Raw genomic sequence first — 25,511 nt, forward strand, 5'->3', positions numbered from 1 at the left:
ACGTTATGCTCATAAAAATCTATATAATTCAGGGTAGCACAGGCCGTGGAAGGTCTGTAATGACAGCCTGTTCACAGGTCCAAATAATGGAGATGTTTTTGATGGTTAAACAGAATGATAATTTTAGGCTATTACTGTGTCAATGAACTGATAATATTTTCCAACCATCCCTTTTTACTATTCTCAAAATTGCCCTTTCTTTAAAATCATGCCATTAGGCAATGTTGGCACAGAGACAGAATTTAGAGATGATTTGCAACCCAAGTGACTATTTTATGCATGTTTCCAAAGCAGGAGAAGATAGGAAGCAGTTAAGTATGGCAGATACAGTGGAGGGGGAAATTCCAGCCATTTTCTTTGCAAAGCCTGTATCATTTCTGCATACAATTTAGTTCAATGGATACATTGTGTTCCATGACTTTATAAATCCTTTAACCCAGTTTGTATCGCTGTTACCATTTTATCAACAAATGTTGAGTCTGAGACTTTCGCTTCTAAATCATTGGTCACCAGTGTGTGCCTTCTTTGATGGATTTTGAGCTTTTTGTCCATTTCTTGTGATGTGTATTTTTAAGTAGCCATTGGGTCATTCAATCTCTCAGTCGTGTCTGACTCTGTGACCCCATGGACCGCAGCACGCCAGACTCCCCTGGCCTTCAGCATCTCCCAGAGTTAGCTCACACTCATGTCCATTGAGTTGGTGATGCCATCTAGTCATCTCATCCTCTGTCAGCCGCTTGTGTCTTGTATTCCCTCTGTCTGGCCATATCCAGACAGGAGAGTGGCCGTATGCCCGTGCTCCATTGAGTCCCTGTCCACGTTGCTTTTCTGTCGTTAAGCAGCTTGTAAAAATTACATTCTTTTTTGCAAACCGTGGTCTTTCCCCATCATCACTCTCCAGAGTTATTCCCATGCACAGAGAACAGAAGTGAAATGATGGAAAAAGAATTGGTTTGTTGCAGACTATTTGTATCCCCCACCCCCCACCTCAGTGACCTAAAACAAGTTCATTTGACTGTGTGTTTCCTCTTCAGGAGCATGTGTAATATATTAGGAAATGGCTGTCCTAAGCTCTTGCCTGGAAAATCCCATGGACGGAGGAGCCTGGTAGACTACAGTCCATGGGGTCGCTGAGTTGGACATGACTGAGCAACTTCACTTTCACTTTTCACTTTCATGGATTGGAGAAGGAAATGGCAACCCACTCCAGTGTTCTTGCCTGTAGAATCCCAGGGACGGAGGAGCCTGGTAGGCTGCCGTCTATGGGGTCACACAGAGTCGGACACGACTGACATGACTTAGCAGCAAGCTTTAAATGGGCTTCCCTGGTGGCTCAGCTGGTAAAGAATCCACCTGCAATGTGGGAGACCTGGGTTCAATCCCTGGGTCAGGAAGATGCCCTGGAGAAGGGAAAGGCTATCCACTCCAATATTCTGGCCTGGAGAATTCCATGGACTATATAGTCCATGGGGTTTCAAAGAGTCAGACATGACTGAGCGACTTTCACTAACTTAACTTAACCTTTAAATACATGCAGTGCTTTTCCTTCCCAGAAAAGGTAACAGGAAACATTTTTCAGAGAGGTTCAGTTGCTAATGTTAGGACGATGTAGCTTATGTAAAAGGCACTGTGGAAGTGCAAACCCTCAATAACTTTGTTAAATATGAGGGAGAATGTGTTTGGGGAATTTCTGTAACATCACAATCAGCTATTTCATCCTGTTCAGAACATATATTTCCTCCCTACTAAGGAAACATGAAATGGAAGTCATCCATCACAGGTAACCATTTTTAAGAACTCACTTGATCTCTGTTAACGTAATGTTGCCTGAAATTACCAGAGCATTTCGAAACCATAGGGGTTTGGAAACATGCTACAATGGTTTTATTTCACTGGTTTATGGGCTCCTTTGGGTTCAGGCTCCCATGAATCACCACAACTGAATAGCAACTGGCTTAATCCTATCTGACAGATGCAATCTTCATGACACTGAGAGAGAAAACCCAGTCTCCCACCTAGCAGGTGGAAATTTAAGTATTTAGTGAAAAATGGCACTACAGACTGAGCTGGGGTTCTTTGTACATGGGCATGCAATAAAACACATTTAAATTACTGTTAAATTCCTCATTACAGTGACATCATACTGAAATGATAATGAAATATTCAAACAGTAAGAAAATGGATAAACTGTAGCTACACAAAATATATCAGTGGGTCTTTAAACCTCAATATATAGCTGTTAAGAAAAGCTGCCATAGTCGCTCTAAACCATGATTCCTGTTTTTTTTTTTTTAAGTTTCAGCACAATCAAGTGATGCTGAAAGTAGCTTATATAGGAGCATATAACTTTATAAGGGTAAACTTCATGAATAAAGGGAATGTTCAATAAAAATTCAAGATATCAGTAGTTAGGGAAGTAACTTATAGATCGATTCAAATTCTTGGTAATATTCTCACTCTTCCTTCAGCTTGTGGGCCCATAGATAAGTATTTTGCTGTTAAAAGTGAGTGAATACATGAATGGATGGAGAGATAAGTGGATGGATGAATAGAAAGATGGAAGGATGAATAAGTGGATGGATGGATGATGGATGGATAGGTGGATCGCTGGACGATGAATGAATAGGTGGACAAGTGGATGGATGGATGGAGAGGTGGATGGGTGGATAGGTGGATGGATGGATGATGGATAGATAGATGAATAAGTGGGTGGATGGATAGATGAATGAATAGGTGGATGGATAGATGATGGGTGGATAGATGAATAGGTGGATGGATGGATGATGGATGGATAGATGAATGAATAGGTGGATGGAGGAATGATGGGTGGATAGATGAATAGGTGGATGGATGGATAGATGAATTAGTGGATGGATGGATAGATGAATGAATAGGTGGATGGGTGGATGATGGATGGATAGATGAATAGGTGGGTGGGGATGGATAGATGGATGGATGGATGATGGATGGATGAATAGATGGATGGATGATGGACGGATAGATGAATGAATAGGTGGATGGATGGATGATGGATGGATAGGTGGATTGCTGGATGATGAATGAATAGGTGGACAAGTGGATGGATGGATGGAGAGGTGGATGGGTGGATAGGTGGATGGATGGATGATGGATGGATAGATGAATGAATAGGTGGATGGATGGATGATGGATTAAGAGATGAATAGGTGGATGGGTGGATGATGGATGAATAGATGGATGGTTGGATGATGGATGGATGAATAGATGGATGGATGATGGATGGATAGATGAATGAATAGGTGGATGGATGGATGATGGATTAAGAGATGAATAGGTGGATGGGTGGATGATGGATGGATAGATGAATAGGTGGATGGATGGATAGATGAATGTATAGGTGGATGGGTGGATGATGGATGGATAGATGAATAGGTGGGTGGGGATGGATAGATGGATGCATGGATGGATGGATGAATAGATGGATGGATGGATGGATGGATGATGGATGGATGAATGAATAGATGGATGGATGGATGAATAGATGAATGGATGGATGATGGATGGATAGATGAATAGGTGGATGCATGGATGGATGGATGGATGATGGATGGATAGATGGATGGATGGATGGATGGATGAATAGATGGATGGATGGATGATGGATGGATGAATGAATAGATGGATGGATGGATGGATGGATGGATGATGGATGGATGAATAGATGGATAGATAGATGGCTAGATGGAGGGATGGGTGATAGAAGGATGAATGCTCAGATGTGTAGACAGATGGATGGATGAGAGCAATATGACACTAAGCCCACACTTGGTATCTTATGAAAGGAAAAAAAGGTGCTCCATCGTGGCTGGGTCTTGACTTCTAATGCCTCTTTATCTTCTTAAGAGCATGGTCTTATTCTAACTGCTCCATCTCTCCTAAGATCGTGATATTTGAACTACTCAAGATTTCACTCTCATTTGGTTGATGTTTTATTCATTTATATGATCAAGAAACCTGGGTTGGTAGGCGGGATTATAAAACCGTACCCAACAACCTGCATCTTTGTAGAAGTCTCTCCCTTTGGTTGTGGCAAGGTCTGCGAATATGGTCCGTGTAGGCAAAGCTATGGTTTTTCCAGGAGTCATGGGTGAATGTGAGAGCCATAAAGAAGACTGAGCACCAAAGAATCGATGCTTTTGAACTGTGGTGTTAGAGAAGACTCTTGAGAGTCCCTTGGAAAGCAAGGAGATCCAACCAGTCCATCCTAAAGGAACTCAGTCCTGAATATTCATTGAAAGAACTGATGCTGACACTGAAACTCTAATACTTTGGCCACCTGATGTGAAGAACTGACTCACTAGAAAAGACCCTGATGCTGGGAAAGATCGAAGGCAGGAGGAGAAGGGGACGACAGAGGATGAGATGGTTGGATGGCATCATCGACTCGATGGACATGAGTTTGGGTAAACTCCATGAGTTTGGGTAAACTCTAATCAGATTAGACTCTCAAAAGGACAGCGTCCTTCTCTGCAAAAAAGATTCAGAGGTCGAAAGGGAGGGTGATTCTCCATGGGTGTCTCTAAAGATTGGGCAGAGCCAGGTGACAAGGGATGCTGTGGACCCCAGGCAGCTGAGCACAGCGCCTTGAGGGAAGCCAGCTGGAAGAGGGACACATAATTTGTATAATCACCAGGAGCTGAATTTTCCCACAACTAGTTAAGCTTGGGAAAGGAGTCTTTGCTCAAGAAGAGAACAATAGCTCAACACCTGAATTTCAGTCTCATGAGATCTGAGCAGAAGACAGGTTGTGCAGCTTTCATGACTTACAGAACTATGAGCGAGGACCTGGGGCTTGTCTGAAGACAGTACATTTGTGCTAATTTGTGATACAGCTGTGAAAAAAATGAATGCAAGACCTACACATGATTGTATCCAGCGTGCTTTGGGCAAACCTTAGCCATCACAAGGAAAAAGCATCCTTGTGACAATGTATTTATGATCACAACAAGATCCATTAAAAAAAAAAAAAATAGCACATTCCACATGATGACTGCCAAGTCTTCTTTTCAAAAGTGAGATTAATGTCCCCCTGTGATCTCGGGAAATTCCTCATTTGCAGATAACATGCATGATTCCTTTTCAAATTCAAAATACTGTGTAGCCAAAAACAGATTTTATGAAATATGTATAACTTCATTAGAAGTTTGGAAACCTGATACTATTGACAAGATACTTGTTAAATTGAAACTCTGCCCTAGATAGATGACAATGGCATTTTGTGCTATCGAGAAATATAAAAATTTAAATGCTTCATTTCTGTAAGTTACATTCACCTGCAACATCACAGAGAGTGAGATTATATTACAAAGGTTAATGAATCATTGCCCTTTTTGGGGAGAACTTTAGCATAGATATGACTAAAGTATTTTTTAGTGTGAGTCTTTTACATGAGACTATTTTATTATCAGAATTAACTCAGTAATTGATGAAGAGTCTGGTCAAAATGAACTATTCTTGAATGTTCTTCACATGGATAACTCAGGAAAATATTGTTGTCATTCAGTTGCCCAGTCATGTCTAACCCTTTGTGACCCCATGGACTGCAGCATGCCAGGCTTCCCTGTCCATCACCATCTCCCAGAGTTTGCTCAAACTCACGTCCATTGAAATCAGTGATACCATCCAACCATCTCATCCTCTATCAGCCCCTTCTCCTCCTGCCCTCAACCTTTCCCAGCATCAGGGTCTTTTGCAGTGAGTTGGCTCTTAGCAGGAGAATATACATTTTTTAAATTACATATACGTGTATTTTTAGCAGGATATGTTACAGAGAATGTACACGAAATTTTAGATACCAATTTTGCCAGTTTGAGAAAAATCATCACACTTCTGTCAATGATGACAGATCCCTTTGGCTCACATTCATATATGCTCGAGAAATATCCCAACCAGGTAGCTACTGAGAACAGCTGATTGGAGGACTTCCAGTTTTGTATGTCAGAGTGTTCAAAGGCTTCTAATTAGAAGGCCAGTTTCTGTTATCTTTTAAATGCCACCAATGACAATTTTTATAGATAAAGACCTATATAGCTGTCATAGTTGTGATTCAGAGATTTAATATTAATTTCTAAGACGTGGAGATGAATAAGGTTGACCAGAAGGCTGGGAAGAGTGTAGGGTTTTGTTTTGTTTTGTTTTTTCCTTGATTTCCTTTTCTGTTTGTTGTCTCTCTTCGGAATACTTCCCCTGGAGGGAGTACGAAGTAAGGACATTTTATCTCTCTCACTCTGTTCAGTTCAGTTCAATCGCTCAGTCATATCCGACTCTTTGCAACCCCATGAACCGCAGCACGCCAGGCCTCCCTGTCCATCACCAACTCCCAGAGTTTACTCAAACTCATGTCCATCGAGTCGGTGATGCCATCCAACCATCTCATCCTCTGTCATCCCCTTTTCCTCCCATCTTCAATCTTTCCCAGCATCAGGGTCTTTTCCAATGAGTCAGCTCTTCGAATCAGGTGGCCAAAGGATTGGAGTTTCGGCTTCAGCATCAGTCCTTCCAATGAGCACCCAGGACTGATCTGGAATTCCAGTGAATACAAAAGAAAGAATGGCTTAAACTGCTTCCAACTTGCCATATGACAGAAAGTCATCTCATGACTCAGTTCAAATGGATGAATGGAATAATTCAGCGCAGATTAGACGCCCAGTCTGGGGGTCAACACACCATGTGTTCAGAGAGGCTGTGAAGCTGTAGAACCACAGTAGCTACTGAAATAGACACAGGGGTGGACAGGACTGGGGTCCACGCAAGGCTGGTTGGATGACCTGGCAGCATGCCTCCCAACCAACGGTGGTTACACGCGCACTCAGTCATTCAGTTGTGTCCAACATGATCAGTCCTTCAGTTGTGGCTGACTCTTTTGCGACCCCATGGACTGTAGCCCACCAGACTCATGTGTTCATGGGATCCTCCAGGCAAGAACACTGGAGTGGGTTGCCATTTCCTCCTCCAGGGGATCTTCCCAACCCTGGGATCGAACCTCTGTCCCCTGCATCGCAGACAGATTCTTTATCACTGAGACACCAGGGAAGCCCCTAACATCTTGGCAAAAGGTAACAACCAAGGCAATGGTGTTGTCTACTCCTCCCCACCTCTATAACTGTCCTTTGAAACCCTAAAGAATGAGTTTAGTGTCAGAGCCTGTGTCAACAAAAATACATTTCCAGCCAGTTGGTGAAGTATAGGCTAAAAACAAAAATTCAGTTATTACAGAAAAAAGGTGTATCTTCTTTGCATACAGGTTTTAGTTCTGCAGTTGGTTCCTGATATCAACATCTTTTTTTCAATCTCTGACTTCCCTGGTAGCTCAGTTGGTAAAACATCTTGCCTACAATGTAGGAGACCCGGGTTCAATCCCTGGGTTGGGAAGATCTCCTGGAGACGGAAATGGCAGCCCACTCCAGTATTCTGGCCTAGAGAATCCCATGAACGGAGGAGCCTGGTGGGCTACAGTCCATGGGGTCACAAAGAGTCAGACACGACTGAGCGACTTCACTTTACTTTTCACTTTTTATTTATTCCACATTACATTTTGTTTTGTGTTTGTTTTGACCACACCACCATCATGTAGAATCTTACTTCCCTGACCACGGATCGAACACTCATCCCCTGCACTGGAAGATCAGAGTCTTAACCACTGGATCCCCAGGGAAGTCATGATACTATTTTGTGGGTTTTGTTTGTTTTTTGGCATGCTGCAACATAAGCTTCGTTCATTCAGAAAACACTGGCAAAATTAATTTCAGCTGCAAACTCATAGACACATGCTTCAAAGAGTCAAGTTGCATATAAACCCCCCTCCCAAAATACAGGTAATATTAATTACAGTAATTTATAGATCAAACCAGTCAATGCTAAAGAAAATCAACCCTGAATATTCCTTGGAAGGACTGATGCAGAAGCGGAAACTCCAACACTTTGGCCACCTGATGTGAAGAGCTGACTCCCTGGAAAAGACCCTGATGCTGGGAAAGACTGAAGGCGGGAGGAGAAGGGGACGGCAGAGGGTGAGATGGTTGGATGGCTTCACCGACTCGATGGACACGAGTGTGAGCAAGCTCCGGGAGTTGGTGAAGGACAGGGAGGCCTGGCATGCTACAGTCCACGGGGTCACTAAAGAGTCAGATGCGACTGATCGACTGAACAGCCACAACTTACAGACATGAAAGAAGGATAAAGTACAATCTCACAAAAGGTCAAATAGCATTTTGATTACTTTTTTAATTTATTTTGAAAAGGAGGATAATTGCTTGGCAGCGTCGCATCATTTTCTGCTGCACAACAGCATGAATCAGCTCCAAGTAGACATATGTCCCCTCCCCGCTTTGATGAAAGTCAAATGTCACTCATCCCCTCTCACTGGTCTCTTTCACTAGCTTACTCCTGGGGACTGCTGTGGGCATTAGATTCTTTTAGGCAATGATCATTCTCAAGCTGCTGACGTGTAGGAAAACGAGTCACAGATTTACAGGGAGGGGGGAAATCGTTATAAACAGCGAATAGCAAATGAGTGATGAAATAAACCAGCAAGACGATGCTGAGTCTACTTTTGGCGTTTCCCTAGAAAGCCGTGCTCTGGGCTCCCCCAGTGCTGAGCGTCTGCTGCCTTGCTGGAAATTAGATATTGATCCTCACTCTCAGTGGCCAGCTGCCCCCCAAGCCGGAGTATCCTCTCCCACAAGATGAGAACCGTATCCCATCAGAAGTCACCCAGAAGCTACATCCAAAGGCCAGTGTCGTCTTTACAGAATGCCTGTGCCTGGGGGTGGGGGTGGGGGGACTGATCTAATTAGAAATGAAAAGGCAGGAGTGGCAGGTAGGAGGGAGGCTCAAAAGGGAAGGTGTCTTCTGAATATCCTCCTAAACTCCATCTCTAATTGTATCACTTTTTGCTCTTAAATGGGCTTCCCGGGTGCCTCCGTGGGTAAAGAATCTGCCTGCAATGCAGGAGACACGGGTTCAATCCCTGGGTCGGGAACACCCCCTGGAGAAGAGAATGGCAACCCACTCCAGTATTCTTGGGCTTCCTGCGTGGCTTGGATGGTAAAGAATCTGCCTGCAATGCAGGAGACCCAGGTTTAATCCCTGGGTCAGGAAGATCCCCTGGAGAAGGGCATGGCAACTCACTCCAGTGTTCTTGCCTGGAGAATCCCATGGACAGAGGAGCCTGGTGGGCTACGGTCCATAGGGTCACAGAGAGTCAGACTTGACTGAGCAACTCACATTACATATTTGATTATGGCTGTGTCAACTTAAAAAAAGTGCTCTTCTGAAATCATGGAGGAATCAGATGGTCTGAATTCATCAAGGTCTCTTGTAAGCAATAGATTGTGAACATCCTGCCCAGTGAGATTGGGATCAAGTTCAAGTTCTGCTGTGTGCTGACTTTAAAAAAAAAAAAAAAAAGACGTACAATGTGAAAGTTGCAAGGTAAGTTTTATTTGGGGGCAAAATGAGGACTGCAGCCTGGGAGACAGCGCCTCAGATGGCTCTGAGAGGCTGCTCCAAAGAGGCGGGTTGGGGGGAATGTCAGGATATATGCTTTTGGTGAATGAGAGGGGAGTTCAGACCATCAGGCACTTATCTGTCCAGAAGGTTTCTACCACCCTTATGAAACTTTGCTAGTCTAATCAGAAATGAAAGCACTGTGGTAGGGGGTGGGAGATAGGCTCAAAAGGGAGGGGACATATGTATACTTATGGCTGATTCACTCTGTACAACAGAAACTAGCATTGTACAGCAATCATTCTCCAATTAAAAGTTAATTTAAGAAAAGAAACGAAAAGATAAAGGTAACTTTTGAACGAAAATCACATCGATAAGGCATCTAATATAACTTGTCTCACATGCTTTTTTTTTTTTAATGAGGCTGTATGCCTTCTTTTGAAGGAAAATAGATGCTAGCATTACAGGGCATAAGATAGCCTTGCTCCTACCATCTATAAAAGGGGAGGAGGTCACGACTGCAGAACAGGGTTCGGCACGGGCAGTGGAAGAGGCAAATTTAGAAAACAGGGTGTGTATTCCATAAATACTCCCTTTATAGGAAGAATGACACCGTTTACTGTATGCTTGCATTTTATTCCTTTTGGGCTTCCCTCATAGCTCAGCTGGTAAAGAATCCACCTGCAATGCAGGAGACCCCAGTTCGATTCCTGGGAAAATCCCCAGGAGAAAGGAAAGGCCACCCATATCCAGTATTCTGGCCTGGAGAATTCCACGGACTGTATAGTCCATGGGGTTGCAGAGTCAGACACGACTGAGCGACTTTCACGTCACTTCCTTTTATTCCTTCAGTCTCAGATACATGTTAACATACTATGAGGTATCAGGGCTTCCTTGATGCTAAGAACATATCACTGAGGGACTTCCCTGGTGGTCCAGTAGTTAAGACTCTGCGCTTCCAATGCAGAGAGAGGCTTGGGTTGATCCCTGGCTGAGGAACTAAAGATCCCACATGCTGCATGATGTAGCCAAAAGGCAAAAACCAAAACCTACCATTGAAACCTGTGATCCCCACCCTCCGATACTTCAAATGCTCCTCACTGAATAAACACTGATGGGATGCAGAACACAGATACTCCATCCGTGTTCAATGAGAGGTGACCCTGTGGACTGTAGCCCGCCAGGCTCCTCTGTCCCTGGGATTCTCCAGGCAAGAACAGTGGAGTGGGTTGCCATTCCCTTCTCCAGGGGATCTTCCCGACCCAGGAATCAAACCTGGGTCTCCTGCATTGCAGGCAGATTCTTTACCATCTGAGCCATGAGGGAAGCCCAAGAATACTGGAGAGGGTTGACATTCTCTTCTCCAGGGGATCTTCCCGACCCTTGGAACCGAACCTACATCTCCTGCAATTACAAGTGGATTCTTTACCCCCGAGTCACCTGGGAAGCCCTTTTCCCTCTGTAGTCAGTTGCTAAATATTTGCCAGCATACTGCTGCATAAACCTCAAATATTAGCTCTATCATCTGGGTGTTTTTTTTTTTTCTTTTTTTTTAATTTTTTTATTAGTTGGAGGCTAATTACTTCACAACATTTCAGTGGGTTTTGTCATACATTAATATGAATCAGCCATGGATTTACACGTCTTCCCCATCCCAATCCCCGCTCCCACCTCCCTCTCCACCTGATTCCTCTCGAAACATCCCACCCTCGCCTTCTCCCAGAGAGTTCAAAAGTCTGTTCTGTATTTCTGTGTCTCTTTTTCTGTTTTGCATGTAGGGTTATCGTTACCATCTTTCTAAATTCCATATATATGTGTTAGTATGCTGTAATGTTCTTTGTCTTTCTGGCTTACTTCACTCTGTATAAGGGGCTCCAGCTTCATCCATCTCATTAGGACTGGTTCAAATGAATTCTTTTTAATGGCTGAGTAATATTCCATGGTGTATATGTACCACAGCTTCCTTATCCATTCATCTGCTGATGGGCATCTAGGTTGCTTCCATGTCCTGGCTATTATAAACAGTGCTGTGATGAACACTGGGGTGCACGTGTCTCTTTCAGATCTGGTTTCCTCAGTGTGTATGCCCAGAAGTGGGATTGCTGGGTCATACGGCAGTTCTAATTCCAGTTTTTTAAGAAATCTCCACACTGTTTTCCATAGCGGCTGTACTAGTTTGCATTCCCACCAACAGTGTAAGAGGGTTCCCTTTTCTCCACACCCTCTCCAGCATTTATTGCTTGTAGACTTTTGGATAGCAGCCATCCTGACTGGCGTGTAATGGTACCTCATTGCGGTTTTTATTTGCATTTCTCTAATAATGAGTGATGTTGAGCATCTTTTCATGTTCATCTGGGTGTTTAAAAAGTCAGCGCAGTCGCTTCATCTTTGCTCATAGATGACTGCTTTTGTCCCATCTGTAAGGGACTAAGAACTTCTTTTCCCCGCTGGTGGTGCAGATAGGATCAAAGTGTTTAATTTGATCCAGAAGGTGAGCTTTGCAGTAACGTAAGAGCAGGAAGCAGCCAAAGGAGAAGTCTGACAGGAGAAAAGCAGAAGGCAGACTGGCGTCGCGTCTCAGACCTGGATGAAGAACACAGCAGCCTGTGTGTTAGCGTGTCCTGCCCAGCAGGAAAAAACATACATACATATATATATATATATATATATATATATATATACACAGGTCTGGGGTTTCCCAGCCTCACAACAGAGGATGGGGGCTCAGGTAAACCTCACTTTCTACCTGAGTCCAACACCACCGGAAAAGGGGTTGACATGGGTTCCTGCCGACAATACACACTGGGGAGACCACCCGTCTACTTTGCCAGCCCAGAAACAGCCTCTCACACCCAAAGACAGCAGAGTCAGAATCTCCCCTGAACTAAATGGGAGGGTTTCATAGGGTTTCTATCACGATCCCAGCAAGATTTCATTTGCAGTCATAGACATGCTTATTGTAAAAATTTTATGGGCACTGCCTGCCAACGCAGGGGCAACTATTGGAATGCAGATTCTAATTCTGCAGGTGTTGGGGGGGATGTGACCTCTGGTTCCCCCTTGCTAACGAGCTCTTCTCAAGCGAGGTCCTCAACGTGACAGTTCTCAAGCTCTCCGTTTGTCAAAAGTCCAAAGCGAATGCAAAGCTCATTAACCTTGTTCGCTGGCAAGACGGTGTTTACCGTTTGGTAAAAACTTGGGGAGAGATTAGAGCAGGTTTCTGCATCTCTGATAATATCCTGTGTCCTTCCCTGACCCTCTCGTATCCATTTCCATTTTGTAAAATGTTGGTAGCTATTTTACACGTCTTAGCTGAAAATTCGTCTGTAACGGTGGTTTACTGGGATGAAACGGGTTCTCTGATAAGATGTGTTCTTTCATTCAAAAACAGAAAAAGAGCAGGAATCCCTCCTCCTGCCCACCCCCCCGCCAATCATCTAGAAGAGATCCGATTCATTTCAAAGGAAATGGTCTCAGAATTGAGCAGACGTCTTGTATGCTGGCTGCAAATGTCCAGCGATGTTGGCAAAATTGTGACCACTCAGTCTTGGGCAAATATTGCGTCTCTGGAATGAAATTCTGTAGAGGCAACTAGGCAGCGTTGAAACCTAAAGCCTAGCAAATCTGGTGGACAAGAGGGAATGAATGACGACGTGCACCTTTATTATTGTAGAAAAACAGGCATCTTAGCTGTTCACACAAAGGGTGTGTTTTTTAACATAAACGGACGTGTTTATGTTCTTGTTGTTCACTTGCTGAGTTGTGTCCGACTCTTTGCGACCCCGTGGACGGCAGCACGCCAGGCTTCCCTGTCCTTCACCATCACCCAGAGTTTGCTCAAACTTGTGTCCATCGAGTCAGTGATGCCATCCAACTATCTCATCCTCTGTCGTCCCCTTCTCCTCCCGCCGTCAATCTTTCCCAGCATCAGGGTTTTTTCCAATGAGTCGGTTCTTCGCATCAGGTGGCCAGAGTATTGGAGCTTCAGCTTCACCATCAGTCCTTCCAATGAAAATTCAGGACTGATTTCCTTTAGGATGGACTTGTTTGATCTCCTTGCTGTCTCAAAACAGAATAATGTGGGAGTCAGTTTGTAGAACTGACCTTTCTGTAGACCATCATGAAATGCTTCTGCAATGAAGTCATATGTAGTCCTCTTGTAAATCTAATTCGTGAATTACATAACGGAACATTCACTCAGGGACTCCTTGGGAGTGAATTGTAAAAAAATCTCACACATGATTATGTTGTCAGTGAAAAGCCTAATGATATGAGTAATTGCTTGGTAAATGTTTGCTTGCATAGATTGATTTTTTTAAACCATTTATCAGATTTCAGTCTCACAGCTACATGACGGTTAATTTGAAAAGTATAAGCCTTGGATGTACTTGTTCATTTCCCACAGTCCTTATGAATGAAACATCACACCCAGAAATATTTCCTGGCAAGAGCACTTACTTATATCGAAATTGCGAAAATTACCTTTCAAAACTTCTTCCTGCATTTTTAATAGAATTCTTAAATCTGAAATTGGAACACCTGGTAAAAATCATTAAGCTTGGGTGGCTCCATAAAATACAATTTAACACTTATTTCACTAGCTGAGACTTTCACATGTTTCAAAATTTAAAAGCAAGTGTATAAATGGATACACATGAATAAGCCTAGCAACTATATATTTGTCATTCAAGCTGGCCTTACTGAAACCATTCGTGGTAATAATAATTGATAATTTTGTATGTGTTTGTATATCATTCCATTGTTTTTTATACTTAAAATCAAACATAATATGCATGCAAATAGAATAGACACACACACATATATGAATATGCATGCATGTGGGTTCATCCCTGTCCGACTCTCTGCAATCTCATGGACTATAGCCCGCCAGGCTTCTCTGTCCACGGGATTCTCCAGACAAGAATACTGGAGTGGGTTCCCATTTCCTTCTCCAGGAGATCTTCCCAACCTAGGGATCGAACCCAAGTCTCTTGGGTCTCCTACTGCGGCAGGTAGATTATTTACCATTAGCTCCACCTGGGAAGCTGAATTATAGTACACAATATGTTATAGCATATAAATATAGTGTGCCTATATATATATATATAGGCTATATATATATATATATACCCACACACACAATTATATATATATATATGATTTTATTTTATATATAAAATATGCACACACAATTACTGTCCTCTTGATTACGTTCTACACGAAAAAGAAGCTTTTTGCCCACATTCCTAGAGAGCAGCATTCCCTGATTTCCTGTTCAACCATCTTTTCAGATTCCTGAACGAACCCAGCAAACATAAATCGGAGGAGGGAGATTTCGCCATCCACATCGTCAACCTCCCGCAGACGTCCTTCAAGAGAGTGAAAAGTGCATTTGCATAAATCAAGGCCCCATCCAACCTCCTGTCTCCATCAGGCATTCCGGCTTCCTCGCTGCAGACGAGGTCCTTGATTTCCCCAGTGGCTCCCAAGAGTCTGTGAAGGTTTGCAATCAGGGGAGGAGGACTCTCTCGGAATGAGAATCAGGAGATTCATTTCCTGCCGAGCATTCAGGAGAGAACAGAGTGTACTTTCTCAAGAGTCTTCCATGAAACGCCTCTCACCAACATGTGGAGAGGTTCAGAGAGATGCTCTTGGTCCCCCTGGTGCTTAAAGAGATGCTTGAAATGTTCTCCACTCGGTGCGATCGGTCTGTGATCGCAAAAACACTGAACTGGTGTTTAGAACCGATGCAATGACTCTATCTTTTAAAGCAAATCACCCAAACATCCTGATTTATAATCTGGGGGTAAGCCAAAGTCTCTACTCCATACCCTGCTAGGAGCAAGGACTCCAATGATCATATGGAGAAGATGAAAGTGAAAGTGTTAGCCGCTTCAGTGGTGTCTGTTTGCGACCCCGTGGACTGTAGCCCACCAGGCTCCTCTGTCCATGGGATTTTCCAGGCAAGAATACTGGAGTGGGTTGCCATGCCCTCCTCCAGGGGATCTTCCTGACCCAGGGACGGAACCTGGGTCTCCTGCATTACAGGTGGGTTCTAAGCCCTCTGGAGACAATGAGGTCAGTCTAAAATTTACTGAGTCACATTTCTACACCTGACGCCTGCCGACCCTGCCTTCCCAGCCCCTTCAGGATTCCCACCATCTAGCCTGTTTCCGAATTTCTACACTGCCTTCTCTCTATGTTCATCTGGGGTCCTTGATCGTGACCAGCAGGTTGCAGATCAGGGATTTTCCATCCATGTCTGTGAACGTCTCAATTTTTTTTTTTTAACTCTTCCCTGAGCTGAAAACTTGTAGACTCCAAGGATGGAGACATGAGGTGATGGCAACTCAGTACCGTTACCAGAGGGTCCTAATAGGGTCTGAATGTCCACTGGAAGGACTGGTGCTGAAGCGGAAGTTCCAGTACTTGGACCACCTGATGCGAAGAGCCAACTCACTGGGAAAGACCCTGATGCTGGGAACGATTGAGGGCAGGAGAAGGGGACGACAGAGGATGAGATGGCTGGATGGCATCACCGACTCAATGGACATGAGCTTGAACAAGCTCCAGGAGGTGGTGATGGACAGGAAGGCCTGGCGTGCTGCCGTCCATGGGGTCGCAAAGACTCAGACACGACTTAATGACTGAATAATAGCAAAATGCCTTGAGGAACCATCTAGAGGCTCAATTGAGTGCAATAAACTAATTTTTAGTGAAATTCTTCTGCCGTTGGGTGAAGAAAGTGGAAGTGAAGTCGCTCAGTCGTGTCCGACTCTTTGCAACCCCGTGGGCTGTAGTCTACCAGGCTCCCCCATCCATGGGATGTTCCAGGCAAGAATCCTGGAGTGGGTTGCCATTTCCTTCTCCAGGGGATCTTCCTGACCCAGGGACTGAACCCAGGTCTCCCCCACTGCAGGCAGACAGTTTACCGTCTGAGCTGCCAGGGAAGCTCCAGAAGTGAAGGATAGCACAGCCTGCTGGTGTCTCATCCAGTGCGGAAAGGAATTTGCGTTGTCAGCTTCGTGTTTAGGTAGGTAGTATGGTATTTGAAGGAAGGAGAGGTCGAGGGTGTTTTCATCCCTCGGAACAGAAAAGAAAGCAAACATGGACTGTTCTAGACTCCTGTGGGGGTCCAGAGGTTAAGAATCTGCCAACCAATGCTGGGGTCACAGCTCTGACCCCTGCTCAGGTTAGATGCCAGAAGCTGCTGTGCAACTGAGCCCCTGAGCCATAACTTTTGAGGCCCATGAGCCCTGGAGCCCAGGCTCTGGAAAAAGAAAAGCCACCGCGATGAGAAGCTTGTGCACTGCAAGAAGAGAGTAACCTCCACGCCTCAAAACTAGAGGAAAGCCCACGCACAGCCAGGAAGACCCCACACAGCCAAAACTAAGTAATAAATAAACTAAATTGTTTAAACACCCTTAGCCCTTCCAGAAAAACAGAGTGGGTCTTACACAGACCTGAAGGGAGATGTCCGTGCGTGATCTATCCTTGAAGATGAGATGCCTTCACTAAGAATTGAGGAACACCCGTCCTTCATTCTGTGTATGGGGTTCTTTGGTTGGGGGAAGAGTTGATGACATTCCTGAGCACTGCTTATGAGCCTCATTGTGTGACTGGGCAGAATACTGAGATGTGTAATGAACATGCACTCATATCCCCTTTGGTGATGTTTCTCAGTTGCCAAGCCATGTCTGACTCTCTGTGACCCCGTGGACTGCAGGACGCCAGGCTTCCCTGTCCATCACCAACTCCTGGAGTTTACCCAAACTCATGTCCATCCAGTGGGTGATGCCATCCAACCACCTCATCCTCTGTCGTCCCCTTTCCTCCCACCCTCAATCCTTCCCAGCATCAGGGTCTTTCCCAATGTGTCAGCTCTTTGCATCAGGTGGCCAAAGTATTGGAGTTGCAGCTTCAGCATCAGTCCTTCCAATGAATATCCCCTTTGGTGGTGTCTTTGTGGGCCTTGTAGATCTTACTTTAGAGAGATTTCTTCAGAAGAGCTCATATAAAGTTTGTGTTTCCTTGTGGATTTTTGTTGGCTTTTGACTTTCATTCATTCACTCATCGTTACACCTAAACACAACTGATGGATCATTTTCCCTGCAAAGCTCAGGGTTGGGTCATAGTTGCATAGCAATAAGGTATTCCCTTGTTTGCTGGCTGGAGTAAAAAGTTTACTATCCTGGAGCTGGCACACGCAATAGACTCCAAATATCCTGCCTCCCAAAATAACCATGTCTCGGGTTGTTCTGGAATTCTTTTCTGAGGCCACGATGATCAGGCAGCTTCTCCTTGTGCCAGGGGCATGTCCTTCAAGGAACCTGTCTTTCAAGCCGCACGGATATTCTCAGCCACCAAGCATATACTTTGATGCACTTTAACACACGGCTCAAAAGCCAACAGCAAATGTGTCATTTCAACCTTATTGAAATCGCAAACCTTTACAAACAATACAGCACAGAAGTTATACATTTTTTTTCAAAATTTGCCATTTACAAACAATGCCAAAGTCTTATAGCTCTTTCTCTGTATAATCATACAAACGTGCACACAAGGTGAGTAGCACCAGTTACAAGATTCAAAGGCATCTTTGGAAATTTTGGGCTTCCCTGGCGGCTCAGCTGGTCAAGCAGTGAAGTGGAAGTCGCTCAGTCATGTCCGACTCTTTTGCGACCCCATGGACTATACAGTCCATGGAATTCTCCAGGCCAGAATACTGGAGAGGGTTGCCATTTCCTTCTCCGGGGATTCTTTCAGCTGGTAAAGAAGCCGCCTGCAATGCCGCAGACCCCGGTTCGATTCCTGGGTTGGGAAGATCCACTGGAGAAGGGATTGGCTCTCCACTCCAGTCTTTTTGGGCTTCCCTGATGGATCAGTGGGTAAGGAATCCGCCTGCAATGCAGGAGACCTGGGTTTGATCCCTGGGTTGGGAAGATCCCCTGGAGAAGAGAAAAACCACCCACTCCAGTATTCTGGCCTGGAGAATTCCATGGACTGTATAGTCTATGGGGTCGCAAAGAGTCAGACACGACTGAGCAACTTTCAGTTTTCAATCTGGAACTTTCATTGTAAAAGTGTATATCTAATATAGTCCACATACTAGTCTGTTTCCGTTACCCTTCATTCTTTCTTTTAAAAATAAAAAGAAAGTCTGCAATCTTGCCTTTATTTTATGTTTTGGTGTTTTGGAACCTGAGGGATATGGGATCTAGTTCCTTGACCAGGGATTGAACCCACGACCCCTGCATTGGAGGGCAATGTCTCAACCACTGGCCCACCAGGGACGTTCCCCACTTACCCTTCATTCTGAAGCAGAATAGTTACTTCCCAAGTGGAGGAGCGGGGTGATCTTCTTCTGAAAAAAAAAAAAAAAAGACTGTGTTTGCATTTCAGCTCTGACACTTGACTCTCACTTTATTCCCATGAATTATTTTTTATTTTATTTTTTCAGATTTTATTGAAGTATAGTTGTTTTACAATATTGTGTTAATTTCTGCCATCCTGCAGAGTGATTCAGTTACACGCATATATACCTCCTTTTCCCTTCTTCTTCTCCATTAGGGTTTACCCCAGGATATTGACTATCATTGCTTCCCTGGTGGTTCAGATGGCAAAGAATGCACCTGCAATGCAGGAGACACGGGTTCGGGAAGATCCGGGTCAGGAAGATCCCCTGGAGGAGGGCTGTTCAACCCACTCCAGTACTCTTGCCTAGAGAATCCCATGGACAGAGGAGCCTGGTGGGTTATGGTCCACGGGGTCACAAAATCTGCTAACCCTCTGAATGGCAACCCACTCCAGTATTCTTGCCCGGAGATTCCCATGGACAGAGGAGCCTGGAGGGCTACAGTCCATGGGGTCCCGGGAGAGTCAGACACGACTGACCGACTAACACTGACTGACCCCTTAAAGAATATAGTTGTTTTTAGCTTTAGATCTAAAAGATGCATTTTCAGAAATTCAGAGGTCCCGTCACTTTAAGGAAACGGCTTCCTTGGAATCTGCACAGTGCAGAAATGTGCTTTGGCTAACGTTGTTTTCTTTGGTGTTATTCGGGCTTGTAAGTCAGTGAAACCAAACAGGACATGATGTTAGAAGTGCAACAGTCTCAGTCTTGCTCAAAACACATATCTTGTTTATTTTACTGTGTTTCATCTCTCATTATTCCTGAGAGGAGTGATGAAGAATGTACTCTTAGTGGCTAATTGGTCCCATTACCAAAGAGAAGACATGCGCCTCAGACTTACATCAGCCTTAATTAGGCTTCCTGGAACACGCTCACAGCCTGTAGTGACCTTCCTCCTGGTTCATGCCATCACGCGGCAATTTAAAATATAAATGGCAAAAAGGCAGCATACTAGTTCTGTCTCTGAAAAATCACTGCTAGCGGTCCGGTGACGTTGGAGATACAATTCCCGTATGAAGAATATCAACAGTGGATGGTTTTTTTTTTTAAAGGTCGTGTATCTATTTTGTTCTGTATTTATTTGTGGTTGCCCCGGGGTCTTTGTTGCTATGTGTGAGCTTCTTATTGTAGTGTCTCCTCTTGCTGGGGAGCATGGGCCCTCAGGAGCACAGGCTTCAGTAGTTTCAGCTCACAGGCTCAGTGGTTGTAGCTCATCGACTTAAGTGCCCCAGGGCATGTGGGATCTTCCCAGACCAGGGATGGAACCCATGTCTCCTGCATTGCAAGGCAGATTCTTAAGCCCTGAACCACCCCCCACCCCTGCAGGGGAACCCCCACATGGAAGTTTACAAATATACAAGCCCTGGCTTCAGTCAACATTTGCTGAACTGGAATATCAGGGAATGATATGCTAACTCCGGGAGGTGGTGATGGCCAGGGAGGCCTGGGCGTGCTGCAGTCCATGGGGTCACAAAGAGTCGGACACGACAGAGCGACTGAACTGAATGGAACTGATAAGTATGTTCCTGAGCCTGTAACAGACTCCCCAGGTGCCCCAAGAGCATGCCAGCATTGTTGTGATTCAGTTGCTGAATCTTCTCTGACCCTTATGACCCCATGGACTGCAGCACGCCAGGCTCCTCTGTCCTCCACTAGCTTGCTCAAACTCACGTCCATCGAGTCAGTGATGCCAGCCAACCATCTCATCCTCTGTCGTCCCCTTCTCCTCCCGCCTTCAATCTTTCCCAGTATCAGGGTCTTTTCTAGTGAGTTGGCTCTTTGCATCAAGTACCCAATGTATTGGCGCTTAGACTTCAGCAACAGTCCTTCCAGTGAAAATTCAGGGTTTATTTCCTTTACGATTGACTGGTTCGACCTCCTTGCTGTCCACGGGACTCTCAAGAGTCTTCTCCAGCACTGAAGTTCAAAAGCGTCAATTCTTCTGTGCTCAGCCTTCTTTATGGTCCAGCTCTCACATCTGTATGTGACTACACACCACTCTAATGGCGTGAAGTGAAGAGGAAGTAAAGAACCTCTTGATGAGGGTGAAAAAAGGTGAGTGAAAAACTTGGCTTAGAACTCAACAGCCAAAAAGCCAAGATGGTGGCGTCCAGTCCCATCACTTCCTGGCAAATAGATGGGGAAACAATGGAAACAGTGACAGACTTTATTTTCTTAGGCTCCAAAATTACCGCAGATGGTGACTGCAGCCATGAAATTAAGACGTTTGCTCCTTGGAAGGAAAGCTATGAGAAACCTATGCAGTATATTAAAAACCAGAGACATCACTTTGCCTGATATGCGTGCATGGAATCAAAGCTATGGTATTTCCAGTAGTCATGTATGGATGAGAGAGTTGGACCATAAGGAAGGCTGGAAGTGAAGTGAAAACTATATGTAAGTTGAGAGTTTGATCTAAAGGAAATAAACCTAGTACACCACCAAGATCAATAACTCTATGAACAAACTCGATGCAAATGCACTACTTTCCATCTCTTTCAATTATAAAACCATCCCTATTAGAATATTCCATCTTTGTCCCATGACGTGCGTTCTTTGCAGTGTTTATAGCTATCATAGAACCATATTGACGGATTCTGTTCTAAACTCTGCTGTGGATGGTATTACAGTAGATCACTGCAATCAAATGCAATTTCATTAAAAGGGATTTTTCTCCTCATAATTTTCAAAAGGACCCAATTTCCTTTTCATTTGCAAAAGAGAAAAAAATCTATTACCTTGAAAGTCTTTATGCTAAAGTATGGGAAAGTGATAACTGAGTCACAGTCAGTGAGCAAATACATTCAATTGATTAATCCATTTAATCATTAATTCAACTGGGAAAAATGAAAAGTATATTAGCAGTCTAACTCACGTTGTCAGAGTCTTATCTATCATCTTCCATGGTAAACCACATCGGATCTAAGATTTTTGTTTTGCTTGTTTCAAGTTACAATAGATAAGGAGGTAGAATCATCACCAAATCACACGATGGACAATGTTGGTAGTTACGTAAATGTAGGGAACGAACTTCCCTGCTGGTACAGTGGCTAGGATTCTGAGCTCCCAGTGCACTGGGCCAAGATTTGATCCCTGGTCAGGGAAGTAGTTACGACATGCCACAAGTAAAGATCAGGTGTGGGTCAACCAAGACCCAGTTCAGGTCAGTTCAGTCGCTCAGTCGGGTCCGACTCTTTGTGACCCCATGGACTGCAGCACGCCAGGCCTCCCTGTGCATCACCAACTCCCGGAGTTTGCTCAAAGTCATGTCCATTGAGTCGGTGATGCCATCCAACCATCCCCTTCTCCTCCTGCCTTCAACCTTTCCCAGCATCAGGGTCTTTTCCAGTGAGTCGGCTCTTTGCATCAGGTGGCCAAAGGATTGGAGCTTCAGCTTCAGCCAAATAAATAAATGAGAGCCTAGAGGGGTAGGATGGAGTGGGGTGGGGGGCTCAGAGTGGGTCTCAAGAGAAAGAGGGTATGTGTATTCCTATGGCTGAGTCACATTTTACAGCGGGAGTTAACACAGCATTGTAAAGCAATTATCCTCCAATTACAAATAAATGTATAACAAGTTTTAAATATAACTAAGTATTTTTTTACAAAAGAAAAAAAAAATAGGGAAAATGTCCCAGGAATTCACAACCACGTCAGAGGGTTTGTTTGAGAGTAACTATGAAGGGATAGGGCAACAGAAAAGTGGAAGAAAAAAGAAAATCACCTGGTAAAACTGGGTTGGTATTATTAACCAGGTGAAACAATTAATGATGAGCTATTTGACTCATCCACAACCTTAATTGGGAAAGAGACAAATATCCTCTCAACTGAATTTAACAGAAGTTCTAGAAAGTAATATGCAGACACACAGGTTACCTAGATACACATTGAAACTATACACACGAATGTGTATATTTATTGATATATATATATGTACTGATTTATATTTCTACACAGTGTGTTGATTTATGCTGCAAATACATGTAAATATATAACTATATGGAAAGCTCTGTGCCTCAAACAGAGAATATTATATATATATATATATATATATATATATAATATTTGCATATAAAATATATATATCCATAGAGACCTATTGATAGAATAGATAGATAGATAGATATAATGTAGGGTTTCCCTGGTAGCTCATCTGGTAAAGAATGCACCTGCAATGCAGAAGACTCTGGTTCGATTCCTGGGTCAGGAAGATCCCCTGGAGAAGGTTGTGGCAATCCACTCCAGTATTCTTGCCTGGAGAAGCCCATACATGGACAAGCCTGCTGGGCTACAGTCCATGTTATTTCAGAGTCAGACAGGACTGAGTGACTAAACATGGCATACACCATATATAATGTATACATATCTAATGTATGTGTATTTAGCGCAATAGAGACAGAAAGACAGAAATACCAAAGCAATTCACTGCATTGACTTTTCAGGTGGTGTGAAGAATAGAAATCGTCCTGAAGACAAAACCTTGGAATTTCCCACAGCTGTGACAGAAGCATTTAATTTTCTCTATTATGAAGAGTGAATTTTGAAACAGAAAGGCACAAATGCAGAAAGTTTTTCATAACATATAAAATGGCAGAAATTGCATGCACAGTGTCGTAATAGCAGCAAACATCATAGTTAATCCTCTCTATTAAAAAAAAAGAAAGGCGTAAAAGCAATGGTTTTTCCAGTAGTCATGCATGCATGTGAGAGTTGGACCATAAAAGGAGGGTGAGCATCCAAGAATTGATGCCTTGATTTGTGGGGATGGAGAAGACTCTTGAGAGTCCCTTGGACAACAAGGAGATCCAACCAGTCCATCCTAAAAGAAATCAACCCCGAATATTCACAGGAAGGACTGATGCTGAAGCTGAAGCTCCAAGACTTTGGCCACCTGATGCCAAGAGCCAAGTCACTGGAAAAAACCCTGATGCCGGGAAAGATTGAAGGCGGGAGGAGAAGGGGATGACAGAGGATGAGATGGTTGGCTGGCATCACCGACTCGATGGGCATGAGTCTGAGCAAACTCCGGGAGATGGTGAAGGACAGGGAAGCCTGACGTGCTGCAGTCCTTGGGGTCGAAAAGAGTCAGATACAACTGAGTGACTGAACTGAATTAGATAAGTGGTGGGGGCCAGGAATTGGAAATTGGGAGGCTTTGTCTAAAAAATTGATGTGACACATAAAAGTAGGCAGATTTTATTGTCTGAACATTTAATCTTTGAAATACTTTTAATCGCCTATGATCATATCCAGATTTTACAAGATCTCTGGGGAGAAAGCTCAAAATATCATTTAAAATCTGTTGAACAGAAACCAGTGGAGATGTTTGAACACATGTAGCAGCTTCCCAGGTCGCTCAGTGGTAAAGAATCTGCCTGACGCTGCAGGAGACAATGGCTTCGATCCCTGGGTTGGGAAGATCCCTTGGAGAAGGGAATGACAACCCACTGCAGTATTCTTGCCTGGGAAATCCTATGGACAGAGGAGCCTGGTGGGTTACAGTCCATGAAGTTGCAAAGAGTCAGACACAACTGACTGATTGAGCAGATAGATACAGAACCATATACAGTGTCAGGAGTTGCAAAGAGTCAGACACGCAGAGCATGTATATGCTACTCACAATTCATAATAAAAATATTATTTTCTTACCAACTGCCATTACAATTTTTATATTCACTTTAATTGCACGGCTAGAAAAGTATTTTTTTAAAAGATAATTCTCTGTATCTAGATAGTTTTCCTAAATCTAATATGAATGCCAATATTTATTTCTACGGATGAGTGAGAATTTTCCATGAGTATGATTATATTGCCAGGAAAAAAATAAATAACTGTGTCATTCATTTACAATGTTCACACCACTAATTTGTTCTTGTTTTACTCTATCTGCTAAAAGTCTCCAAGGTCACCTTGAACAGTAATGGTGAGAGTAGGCATCATCTTCTGTTTTGTTATTTTCATTTAAAATCAGTTTTAGTGTTTGCCAAGGACGATATTTGCTGTTGGCACCTGGGGAGTGAGCATGCCTTGTAGCTCATAGCTTTTTTTTTTTTTTTTTTTTAGTTCATCTCTTTCCACCCACAGAGACGCTCCACTTAAAAGACAAGACCTTGGATCGCTTCAGGTGATGGCACTATTTCCGTTGGACACAGAGTTAGATTTTAGGTCAAAAATTTTAAAGAAGCATCTACCTGTGGGACAATCCTAGAAGAGATCAACCCTGAATATTCATGGGAAGGACTGGCGCTGAAGCTCCAATGCTTTGGCCACCTGATGCGAAGAGTCGACTCACTGGGAAAGACCCCGATGCTGGGAAAGATTGAGGGCAGGAGGAGAAGGGGACGACAGAGGATGAGATGGCTGGATGACATCACCCACTCGATGGACATGCGTGTGGGCAAACTCCGGGAGATGGTGATGGACAGGGAGGCCTAGCGTGCTGCAGTCCACGGGGTCAGAGAGTCGGACACGAGTGAGCCACTGGACAACAGAACCTGCAGGGAAATGCTAGCAGGAGCCGAAGAGAAACTGGACAGGTTGAGGAATTGAGTCCTGACTTTTTCCCGCATCAGCACAATTTTCAGTGATGCCTCCTGCGGCTTTCTGCGAGTTT

This window comes from Dama dama, chromosome X (assembly GCF_033118175.1).
Source record: "Dama dama isolate Ldn47 chromosome X, ASM3311817v1, whole genome shotgun sequence".
NCBI classification, from domain to species: domain Eukaryota; kingdom Metazoa; phylum Chordata; class Mammalia; order Artiodactyla; family Cervidae; genus Dama; species Dama dama.